This window comes from Mercenaria mercenaria, unplaced genomic scaffold, assembly GCF_021730395.1.
Source record: "Mercenaria mercenaria strain notata unplaced genomic scaffold, MADL_Memer_1 contig_1590, whole genome shotgun sequence".
Lineage (NCBI taxonomy): Eukaryota > Metazoa > Mollusca > Bivalvia > Venerida > Veneridae > Mercenaria > Mercenaria mercenaria.
Window position 1 is genome coordinate 1 of NW_026459577.1, and position 13,301 is coordinate 13,301.

At 33.4% G+C, this 13,301-nt stretch overlaps 1 long non-coding RNA gene across 1 annotated transcript; it reads left to right on the forward strand.

Annotated features, from left to right (window-relative positions):
* Positions 1-369: 369 nt before the first annotated feature.
* LOC128551725 (uncharacterized) lies at positions 370-12,246 on the forward strand. Its single transcript, XR_008368871.1, has 3 exons — positions 370-1,600; positions 8,643-8,729; positions 11,560-12,246. It is a non-coding gene; the product is annotated as an uncharacterized LOC128551725 (long non-coding RNA).
* Positions 12,247-13,301: the final 1,055 nt, after the last annotated feature.

The following is a 13,301-nucleotide window of genomic DNA, read 5'->3' on the forward strand; positions in this document are numbered from 1 at the left end:
AAAAATCGGGCATAACAGTTTAGATTTCGTTTTGGCAAGGAGTGTCATGTCCGATGCTTTTGGACTCTGTCGATGCTGATCTGGACTGGAGTATTTCGAGTTAAAAGTTTTCAAAAACATGGCAAACATGTACTGTATGTCTTTTTTATTACTTCAAACATGCATAGAGATGTCTGTAAAACAAAATGTTATATGGTGCAAAAATTATGTATTTTAAGGTGTTAAAGTTCGGGCTAGTGAAATTGGTGTCGGGCTTGGAAAATTTATAATCTGGTAGCCCGAACGGGCTATTGGATTCAAATCTGAATTTCGTACACTGTTGTGCATGACATATCGTCTTATTATGAGATACATTTGTGCCAAGTAATATTGAAATCCCTTCAAGGATGGCATAGTTATGGACCAGACAGGGAAAAAGCCCTGTTTACCTTTAACCTCCAATTGTGACCTTGACCTTTAAGCCAGGGGTCCGGGTTTTGCACATGACACGTTGTCTCGTTATGGGGAACATTTGTGCCAAGTAATATTAAAATCCCTTCATGGATGACAGAGTTACGGACCGGACACGAAATTGTGGATGGACGTACGGAATGACGGACAGAAAAGCGCATTCCTAGAGTCCCCGAAACTTTTTTCAACCAATAGGGGACTAATAAAAAGACAAATTTATCTCCCCTGAAACACTAAAATCAGGCCATGGAACATAACAGATTAGACCTGTAAATACAGGTTTTATGATTTCACCATCATTACAGTTAGGCCAACGTTTTTTTGTGATTTTTCGTTACTCAGACCCTCCTGCCCTATTTTCTGTCATTTTCAAAAAAAAAGAAAAAGTGAAATTTCAAAAATTGCAAATATTTTTAAGAACAGTGATTGATGTTTTGCTGAGTTCTGATGATGACAACTCCAGTATCTGTCCGTGTCATATAGGCGTGATCGATTTCCTCTCAAATGAAAGCGTCTTCCACATGTAAAACAATTGTGTGAAATTTAAGTTTACCTTTGAACCATTTACAATATGCAATGAAAAAGCGAAATCCTGTATATCGACAATTAAACAATGAAACACAAGTTCTGTAAAGGCCATTCCAAGAAGATGAAAGCATAAAAACTTTACAGTGTCTCAGATATATGCTAGATGTAACCGAATGTAAATAACAATGGCAAAACTGAATGTGAATTTGACATGCATTTGGAATGGGAAGAGGTATATTGAGGTGACTGTAGGAGCAACAAAGTGCTGCCGAACAAAGGAGTCATCCAATGAAGCTTTTGCTCACTTATCGTCTGTTGTTTTACTGCCTTTTTTCCCCCTCCTCCTCAGTCAACATTTTTCTGCCCAGAATCCGAGTAACAAAAAATTGAAAAACTCTGGCCTTATGTTCAGTGTTTAGTCATGTTTGACACTTTGTTAATATTTTGAGTAAAATACGTGTGTCATAAAATTTTAATGGTAGTCTTTCTTGATATCACTGCCTCATTTTCTTATAATTTGCACTATAAACCAATTAATCTTTTACAGACCTCTAACTAGATCAATGAGTATGTGTGCTGTGCTGTGCTGTGCTTAGATATTGTTATGAAGTAATGCAACCTGGTAAGCATAATTTACATTTTTAACCTTACCTGGTAGTGTAATTAATTGTGCGTAAATATGTACATGAAAGTTTACACACTACCTCAAGTATGCAGTAATATGCCACTAGGCCCACTACACACACATGTATGTTTGAGCCTGAAATGTTATGTAATAGTTATAGTATGTGTGAGAGTGTGTTACCAGGATATATCCAGAGCTAGGGGTACATCGAGGGTATTTTTCTCTGCACATATCGTCGAGGCCGGTGTCGATTTAAAATATCAACTTCCAGTGCGGAATAAACAAAAATGTCTCTTTCTAAGAATGCATGTATAAGTGAACAAACACTCTACGCATTCTTAAACCAATGTACAAGACTGATCCCCAAAACATAGCTAACGGTATATTGAATATTCTATTTTATTCGATAGCGAGTGTGAAGCCAAAGCAAGCCAAGGGAAAAAAGAAGCAAAAACTTAAATGATGAATTGAAACTAAACTGCAAACAAATGCATGGGTGTTACAACCCATAAATATGTTATAAAACTGATTTCTGTTTTTTTCACATTAATAAATTTTCAGGAGTAAAATTACTTCTAGTCAATTTCAGATTTTACCATTTTACTCATTCACAAAAAATATGTTGAGTAAATACTCATTGGCCAAAAAAATTATCTGGAGCCCTGATAGATTTAAGCTTTTTATATTTATTTCAGCTGTAATGCACGAAGTACATTGATAATTTCCTTTAATTTCAGTTTCCATGATTTGGGACATTTACAGAAAAAATATCTGTATCTATATGGTTAAGTTTCTCTATGTGTAGATGGTGTTTTTCTATAATTTTAGTTTCCATTTGTATTGGCAGTATCAGTTGAAATTTCTATCTACATCTTTTAGTTTCTCCGTTTATAGAAAGTACTGCATTCAATACAGACAATGACCTTTACTATTTAGTATCTCTTTGTAAAGGTAGGTCAGATTTTTAGAAAATTCTATCTATATTTTTAGTTACTCCCTCTGTAGGATGTTGAATAGAATGAAACACCCATGCATTGTTTGTCTTGATATTTGTGCACACACACTTTCGAAGACTTGCCTTTTACCACATGAAGACCATTTTCATTGTATGGGTTATTAGATGCTTTAGACAGGGCTCCCACCAGACTTTTGGTGTGGCGGTTTTTATACCCTCTAGGTTATCAAACTTGGGGTGGAACTTAAAAAGTTTGGGGTTTTGATATAAAAATTTCAAACTTTATTTCTACTATAGACTTTATTATAAAATTTAAGGGCTTGGCGCAAAACTTGTTTATTTCATACTTTATCCATAACAGTTTTGCACAAAGCTCTAGAAGTTTCTACTTTTTCTATTGTAATATTAAAATGCAATAAAACTAATATCAGAAATATTTTATTAGAACTATTCAGGCCTCGATCTTGACGGTAGCCTGGTAGCCAGAGGCTACCAGTTTTTCAGATGGACTACCGAATTTCCCAAGCTGGGTAGTCCATCAGGCTACTAAGTTTTCAAACATGTTAATAATAGAAGCGTGAAATTTCACCGATTTATCTGATGTTTCCTTTTAAATGACGATATTTTCGGTCCACATAACACTGGTCGGCCGTTGTTGTTCTACCAGCAGCTGTTGCTTCCCCTTACGATTCTAGCAGCAATTTCACGGTACGGAACGGGTTGGTAGAGCAATATTATCGCAGTCCTGATAGATGCTTGCATTTTAGCGCACACCTAAAACGAGTTTGTTTACATCACGAAGGTAACAACTCTGGCGAATGTGAAAGCAAACAAGCTGTTATATATGCAGTCATGTGGCAATATATAAACATTAATAAAAATATTTTAAAAAAAAGATAGTAAAAAGATGTGCATTAATATATTTTTCTCTTTTCCAAAACGGGACTACCAGAAACCTCCCATAGTCACATTTAACCCTTTGTCATGTATTTGCAGAATATATTTTAAATATTTGTTTTCTCAGAAACTATATTCCAAGTGATTGCAAAGTATTTGCATCAGACTTTCGCAAACAGTCTGCAAAACGTATCACACTGAAGCAAAGGGTTTGCAAATAAACACTTAGATAAATTACAGACTGCAAAGGTTTTGCAAATAAATACTTTATTAAATTAGCAGACAGCAAAGCATCTGCTAGAGACCGTACCATAGCTCTTCGCATACTTTGATTTTTCAAACTAAAGTGATTTTTACAAGTGCACCGGTTACGATAAAAATGTAAACAACGGACTCTGTCTATATGAAACTTTGAAATGAATGAATGACAGTCGATCTTAGTCATAATACTGATTGACAGTGAATGCTAATGACTCCATGTGTTGCAGAAAGGTATTTAGTTTGTAACTGTAATTTCTCATCAATTGAAATCCTCTCAAAACTGGTAAAATAATTACTTATATTTGGACAAAACTCACCGTCTTTGCCGTTCGACAGCTGCAAAAAGGGCACATATAAAAGATTCAGTGTAAGTAATATTTCACTGGTACTACCAGTTAGTAAGTTCATACTCTGAACAACACGTCAGAGAAATTTGGGCAGATTTGACCGATTATGACGTTGGCAGCTTTAGATTATATTTTTTCTTTACACAAAAATTGCCGTTAGGTAACAAAGCGAGTACGCCGATAATCTTGAGTTCACCGATTATTGTTCCAGTTCACGCAATGTAATCCAGCAATTAAACTGCATAGCGTTTAGCTACTGCTGTTATAGGGAAGTGGTAGAGTGTCTGCCTTAGGTGTGAGAGGTCCTGGGTTCGAGTCCCAGTTAGAGCTTTTAACTATTTAGATTCTGCTAAAGCATAGTTTTGCTGTTAATAGACTGTTCCAGATGTTCTAAATTTTTAGCACACAGTATCATGGATCATTATTTAGCAATCCAGATCGAAGTTGAATGTTAAATCAAATGCACCCAATTAGAAAATATTGACTATATTATGTCCCTTTGATGTTTATGCTCTCCATGTTCAAGAAGAGTTACATTTCCTTGATCACAAAATTTTCGTTAACATGAAAATATTAAATGCTCATAAGTCCGCACTTCTGGTTAAAATATTGTCTATATTTCTGTTTTTGAGAAATATATGGACATTTGTCTTCATTTCAAAGCTTTTTAACTTCAAACCTATGATTTGAAAAACTTAGGTACTATCTCTACATCTGCAAACAAACACTTAGTTCATTTACTTAGCAAAGGTATTGCAAATAAACACTTTGTACAGAAATGAAAGAGCAAAGCATTTGCAAATAGTTAACATAGATGAATTTGCTTTCCTGGTAGACTCTAGGTACAGGAAGTAATTATCCATTCTGTTTTCTGATTGGTCTATATTCAAATGGCAGGATTTTTGAAAATATTGTGAGGAAATGTTTACACATCAGTTAGTAGAAATATTTTGGTGATGCAAACTTGTGTTAAACAGATTATTTATATAATATTCTAATTATTTTTTCTGGATATAAACTTTGTTGAATAAGGATAATGCAATACTATGTTGTTAAGCAATAAGACTTCCAAGAACCAGAGAATATTGCAGCATGTAGAAAGGTAATGTTAATCAATGATAGTTATATAAAACACTTTTTACTCAAGCAATTGTTGAAACTTACATTATTACATGATTTTAGTTATTGTTACTGAATGATCACTGAAATGATTGACTTTTAATATTTACTTAAACTGTAAAATTTTAATTGTTTTGTGAATTTACATCTGTTTTTCAGATATTAAACAAAATCCTTTTCTTTGAACCTCAGAAATTCATTTTATACTGTTTGTTACGTATTTGCGAATACTTTGCATATTATTTGCATGCAAGTTGCGAATACTTTGCTATCACTTTGCGATTACTTTGCTATTAGTTTGCGATTTATTTGCCGAAGATTCAGCTGCGAATTGTAAATTGTTTGCGAAGTATTTGCATTCTGTGTGCGTTGTGTATATTTGCAAAAGCTTAAAATTTGCGGAATAGTTGCACGTTTCGTTCCATTTCTACTCGTCTGCAGAATATATTCAGCAATCATGTGCTGCAACTGTTCTGCAAAGGTTATGGCAAATATTTGGCAAAGATAAAAAGTATATTCTGCAAAGGCCCTGTTTTTGCATGGGCTGGTTGGGCTACTTGATTTCACAAGTTGGTAGCCCCACTAGCTACCAGCAAAAGTAGGTTAAGAATTCGAGGCCTGCTATTAGATACTTTTACTTTGTTTACATGCTATGCAATTACTGTTATTTGTTGCCGACGTCAGTCTTTGATATTAAGGATTCAGACGTAACACCCTTCGGCTCGGCTGTTGACATCGCCTGCCCTCTCTGCTTATTAAATAAATCAGTTAGTATAGGGCACTAGACAACTTTTGGGGACAGGTACCCATACCCTCAGGAAGGGGAATTTTTCGACGTTTTAAGACAAAAAGAGGAAGATTTTAGCCATATAATATGTTACTACTTTTCACACTTATCAATACTGTTTTCAATCATTTCTAACTAATGTAACTATATTGCAGCAGTAACCTTCCTTAGAGTAACTAAATATAACTTGAAAGAGAGTTCATATTTAGTTGTGTCAAACAACCTGTTATCAGGGGAATTTTCTTCTGTGAAAGGGGAAAAAAACATATTATTTTATGAGGGGAATGGGGCCCATATTCGGCCCCAAAAACGGCCAAACGAGTGCCCTGTAGTAATTTAGTTTGGTTCATTTTTCTCGCATATCATTATGCAGACAACAATCGATTACGTCACTCAAAAATTACCACATGCTAGACTGAGCTATAATTTTCTATTGATAACTTCAACTTGCGCGTTAAATATTTTACACGGAACCAGTCGAGTAATACCCAACACAACTAAAAATAAACACTGGAATTCCACAAACTGTTCATGTTTAAGCTACTTTCGGATTGATTGCTTGTAAGTTCGCTGTCATTTTGATTTAGAACATTTTAGCATCTTCCTGGTCGGCAATTTGGTTGCGGGAAAATATGTACCGGAGCAATTTTCTGTACGTTTCAGATCATTATATTTATATGTGAAAAACATACATATTTACGTGAACGGGAACCCTGTTAGATCTTTAAATGCCCTTTTAATAGCTGGAAGGAACACTTTCAATATCCTCATCCTTTTTTTTATTTTGATAATTGAAATTCTGCTCTTGAAAAGAAAAATCGTGCTCACAAGAAAGAATAAGTCAGGAGTGTAACACTTTGTAACAAATCAGTTAAATGCCACCTTTAACAGGTTCATACCTGGTATATTTAGTTATTTCATGCTCTTAAAATCTCTTAAGACTGTACCATTTGTACAGTAATACATATCAACAATTCAGATAATAATAGTACTTACAGGTTTTATAATATTTCTATCAGCAATTAGAAAATTTCCCATTTTTCCCCAAAATAAGAATTATTTCAACCTTACTGACATTTAATTGAAGTAAAAAAAATCATTATCATTTCCTATTCCAATAAGTGGTACTGCAAAACTAATACATGTATCAAACTGGAATTTACTTGTGACATGTTCAAAATTAGACCATGGTAAAACAATAAAAAAAAAATAGTGTTACACTCCTGACATAACTTATAATCATGTTTGAAGAGCACAAGTGTAAAAAAACAGGAACTTATGTCACTGATGATATTTTCTGGGCAAGCACTTCTGAAAAAGACAGCAAGTAGTATTCATAAATGTACGATGAGTTAAGGTATTAGATCACTAATAGAGAACCTCCTTTTTGAAGAGTATTTAATTCCTACCATAAACCTACTTTTTACTGCAATTCTTAGGAGACGTAGGTTCAAGCCCTACTGGGACCAAATTTTTTTTTCTTTATTTTCCTTTTTTACTAGTAAGTTTTTACTTCTTTCAAGACTTATTATTGATGTTTTGTACAAAAATGGAAAAAGATGAATCTTATAAGCGATTTTTTGGTGTTCAACGAGAATTTACTACTTAAACAGAAGGGGTAGAGTTACACATCTTTAAAAATATTGAGTTACGCACGGTGAAAGTTCTCTATTTTGCTTTCACTCTTAAATTATATATTGTGGAAGAAATTTAGATAGGTTTTAGGTCTTCCCTAATGTTATTTTTAAATGGAGTAAGCACAATTCAAATCAGAAACTCATCATTTGACCTTATTTTTTCAATGTTGAAGTATGAATTCTGTCTCATTAAATCCGTTTACTGGAGGCACCATAGAAAAAATGATATTAACATTTTAATTTTGTGTTTTATAATTGGTTACCAATAGTTTGATGTTTCTTCGATTGAAATTAATGGTAAAATGAGTTCTCTGCAAACGTTTTGGATAGTGGCTATCATTTTGAAATTTGTCTCTACTTGAGCTTGAGGAGATACCATAAGTTATTCAAAATTTATTAAAAAATGGCACGGTAAAGTTAAGTTGTTTAAAATTTGCAAAATAGTGCAAAACACAATTACCTTTCAGAATATACCAAGCAAAGGCCATTTTGTAAACATTACTATTAGTGACCTAATACCTTAAGCAGATACTGCTAAATGCTAGTTAAGACATAAAAGTATTCAAGACATCAAGTTCTTTTATGATTACTGAAGTCTGTCATTTCCTTTCCCTAACCTTTAAAATGATGTAGAGCTTTTAAAATGTCACGCAAAAAGTGTTACACTCCTGACAAACGTGCTTAATTTCATTGATACTTTACAAAAAGTTTAACACTAGTAGGTACACTATTTAGCTCATATTGAACATTTAAATATAGATCTATTAAAATATAGACCCAAGAAGTCTTGATATATTTTGCCTCATTATTTTTTACTTTACCCAAATCTAAAATTTCAGTTCAAAGAGTTGAAAATTCACAGAAAATTTGAGTCTGAAATTGACATATATTGAAGGAAAGCAGGCAGAAATAAGTTACACACTAGACTTGCATAGTGTCTGCCTTTCGTCATTCATTGAGTATAAATCATCATATCTGAATTCCTTATTTTAATACTTTATATTTATTTATTATATTGCATTTCTTACATTTTCAGTATCTAAAAGAATGAAATGAGAGTGCTCCTGCAATGCTGATATAGATGGAAATTTCAAATTGGCTGCCTCGATCTGTATACATATAGGTAACTGATTGCTTTGTAGATGCTTAAGGCCTCACCAAATTAAAAAGTTGTTCATCGGATTTGCCACTTGTATATTTCCAGAAACACAAAAAAAATTGGCTTGCGCTTGCCCCATGGAAAAAAAATCCAGCTAAGATTTGTTGGTGTGCTTTAACTAAGTACTCTTTACGGACGTAACTGTGTACAAATGCTTATAAATAAATTCCAGTCCCAGATTGTTATAAAATAGTCACTTAAATCACAATAAATACATTTCGTCTATAATATGTCATGATATATGCATGCAGTTACGCCATTTTCTTCGATTGTTGCAACAAAAATCGGATTTATTTCATTGAAAATTGGATGAAAACTGTCACTAAACATCAGTCTACATTATTAGTCCCCTACTGGTTGAAAACCAGTTTCGGGGACTATAGGATTGCGCTTTTCCGTCATTCTGTCCGTCCGTCCGTCAGCAATTTCATGTCTGGTCCATTATTAAACTCTGTCATCCATGAAGGGATTTTAATATTACTTGACATAAATGTTGAGACGACATGTCATGCGCAAAACTCGGACCCCTAGCTCAAAGGACAAGGTCACAATTGGAGGTCAAAGGGGGCTTTTTTCCTGTCTGGTCCATAACTCTCCCATCTATAAAGGGATTTTAATATTACTTGGCACAAATGTTCATCATAATAAGATGATGTGTCATGCACAACTTTCAGACCCCTAGCTCAAAGGTCAAGGTCACACTTGGCATGGGGACTGTTGCTCCCGGTGAAGACTTTAATAGTAAATAATTATTTTAAGCTTCAAGTCAAAAGCTTTTATTTTAGCAGAGATATTTAACTTTATCAAAAGCTTCGAAAACTGGAAAAGTGGAGCTAAAAATGCTACATTTTCATAAAAGTAAATACATATATTCAAGTCACATATCTGTTTCATGATTAATGGTTTAGGTTATGCAGTGTTGTATATTACATATTTTCTATCAGCATTTTCAAACGCATACATTACAATACTTGATTACACTGTTACTGTACTGTATGCCAATGTTATTAACTTATTACCTTTTTTCACGAGTTCGCTTTGTTGTGTGCCTTCAGGTCAAAACGTACCCAACCCAAAATGTACCCATGTTTTCTCAATCCCTGTGAATTATTTCTAATGTAAAAGGGCTGTACATTCTATTTCAAGGTTTTTATTAATCGAGAGAAAAAAAAAACAAGACAAATATATTTCTTCACTCTTAAAATTCACTCCCTGCTGATTTTCTCAAAAAAAAATCTTTTTTTTTCTCTTGCCGCCTAATTTTTTTTCAGACAAAAATCCGATGAACAACTTTTTTTTTAATTTGGTGTGGCCTAAAACATTAATTTTGTACTTTTTGTGATATTGTAAAATTTAATAGATTTTGTTTAGCTGCAACATCTACTGTCAGAAAAAAACAAAAACAATCCAGATTATTATTATTGTCATAAGAATAACATTAATTCAGCCAGTTAAAATGTCATTTATAAGGGGCTGACCATTTGATATGAGGGAGGGATTTGTTTTTAATTCTGAGTAGCTTTGCTTGAAAAAAGTATTCTGGATTCAACATAATGAAAACAAGTCTGGACTTTCAAATCCCGGAAGAAACAATTGTGGCTCCCGGTCACATTAAAAAAAAAATATGGAGTCATGTGATGACAAAAACTGGGTCACTAGGTCAAACATGTTTACAAACTTTACACTGTTATGGTCACATGGTGTGTTAGTACAGTGTTTTCTCTTGTAAAGCTTATGAATTTGTGAAAAAGAATTATGCATATTCTGTTGTGTATAAAAATATTTTTGAAATTGTGAATTCAGAAACATTTTTAACTTATTTCTGGAATATCCTGAATTTAGTTCTTAATCTTTAGAGAGTATTTCAGTAAAAGTTCAGTAAAATCATTTTCTGAAACTTTTTTTAATTCATTTCTGAATCTTTCAGATACAGTTCAGTACAACCTCCAAAACATTTAGAAATGTTCAGAACAGAAACACACTGTTCAGAAAGATTCAGACTGCTAAAAATGGGTCAGGCAGGGTTCAGTGTTCAGACATGTTTCAAAAATATTCAGACAAATAATGTCATGAGGAAACTTTTCTTCTGATTTATAAAAAAAACCCAAACACTTGATGATAACAATTCTTTCTCTTAATTAAGTCAGCAAAATGCAAGATTGAGCATAACATTTCTTTAACAAGCTTATTACTAACTTAAGTTTTGAATTCCAAAAAAAAATCTTTGGGTTACTATGAAAAAAATATTCTGACCCTCAAGTTCTGAAAAAAATATTCGGACTTTCAAAGAAAGGGGAAAAAAAGATCAATTTCTCCAAGTAAAAAAAATCCTGGGAGGCCCCTCACACTATCCCCCTCCTCCCCCGCCCTTGAAACAAGTGTGCAAGTGAAATTGCATTTACAAATTGGATAGACAGGATATTCTTCATAGGAGTTAGTGCATTTAAGCTGGATATTCAGTTACTTCAGGCCAGTTAACTTAAGTAAGGTAGATCACACTGCTTTGTACTTGATATTTTTATTACTTAAACTGTAGATAATGGCACAATTTACATACAGGTATCAGTTTGTTTAGAGCTTTTGTATTTTGACACTTTACTTTTTTGAGTAATTTATGATATAAATGTTCATGGTGAAGTTGCTGTGAAAGCCAAAGGCACTTTTTAATTATTTATATAATTTCACATTTTCTTGGCAGTCAGATTGTTTTGACACTATTGCACAAACATATGATCATTTTAGATGTTCCTTTATTTAATGAAAGATAATAAGACTGGCTTCCATCATTTTTCAGATGTTGTACTGTGAACTACAGGACTCTCAATCTCACTCAAGTTGATGGGTCAGTTGCACGAATGGTAACTGTAATTCACACTGGTCACGGGAAAAAGTGCCGCTGTGTGGGAATCAATTGTAGTTTCTCCGGTTTGTATTTCGTATGTTTTTACAGCAATGTAGCGAGTTTGAAAAATTCTGCGGGCAAAGTAGAACACTTAATTCAAACCTTACATAGACAGGAACTGTTTTTGCCAGAAAGTTCAGCTGTGTTACACAGTGTAAGAATTTGTGCAGGGTGAATTGTGCTGCCATGGTGCAGTGTAATGATATGAAAACTATCAGTATTACAGGGGCGTCAAATTCAATTGTCCGTATTGCCCAGGTTGTCCCAAAGCTTGTACGGACAAGTGAAATTTGACAAGAATTTACTATATAACTATCATACGGACAAGTAAAAAATAGCAAATGACAAAAACGGACAAGCAAGTAAAAATCAGATTTTGTCCCCCCTGTATTAGTGTTCAGTTATAAAATGAAACAACTGTCCTACATCAAAAACTGTTTCAGACATAAAAAAGTCATGAGGTTTTTGTAAACAAATATAATGATTAGATAATGATTGAATAATCTTTAAAAAAAATTGAAATGTATGCACTATTATTATGTCCTTGATGTAACAACTTTTACGACTTAAAAAGTAACACTGGCATTACCTCAGGTACCAAGTGTGACATATTTTACCTAAATTTTAGATAATATAATCTTAACAGCTACATAATTATGCAACCAGGTAATTAGGAATCACATACCATTATGTATGATAAAATGATCATTATATATGATAAAATAAATAAAGATTGATAAATAGTAAAATAACCAAATAAAATACAGTTTGTAAATAATGGTTATAGTAATGTAAAGTATCAAATGTCGAGGATCTGTATGTTGTGTGTATGAATGTTATTAGCTCGACTATTCGAAGAATAACTAGAGCTATTCTACTCACTACGGCGTATAGAAATGAAAAATTTAAAAATCTTCTATTCTGAAAGTTCAAGGCCTAGGACTTTAATATTTGGTGTGTAGCATTGCCTAGTGAATCTCTTAACAAAATTTATCAGATTATGCTCCTGGGGTGAAAAGAGGCCCAGCCCTGGGGTCACTTCTTATGACTTAAGTAGGAAAAAGTAACTCAAACATTATCAGATCATATTTCTTAGACTATTTAATTAAATTTCCTGATGACCCCAAGTGATTAGGGGTCACTTAACTGTGACCTTGACCTACTGACCTACTTTTTTGCTTTTTTAAGATACAGCCTTGAAATTTGGATGACATGTACAGTTTTGCACACTGATCTTAAAACTGACTTTCAGTGACCATGAATGTGACCTACTGATCTACTTTCTTAATATTTTAGCATCAAATTGCCATTTGAAACATGTGGCTCATATTACTCAGGTGAGTGATTAAGGGTCGTCATGACCCTCTTGTTTTTAATGTACTAAAATGTTGAGTCATTGAGGTGGTTTGTCCACAAGTAACAGGCTCAACATTATGGTACATGTACTATTTCTATCCAAAGGGATATTAAATGTTTTTGATATCTCGGTATTGACATGAGTTTTCAACAGTTTACAAAGGATATTTTGCAACCAAAATGTTTCAAAAGAAATAGCTCGACTGTCAGGAAAAAAAAAACGCTTTTTAGCTCGACTATTCAAAGAATAGGGGAGCTATCCTACTCGCCCCGGTGTT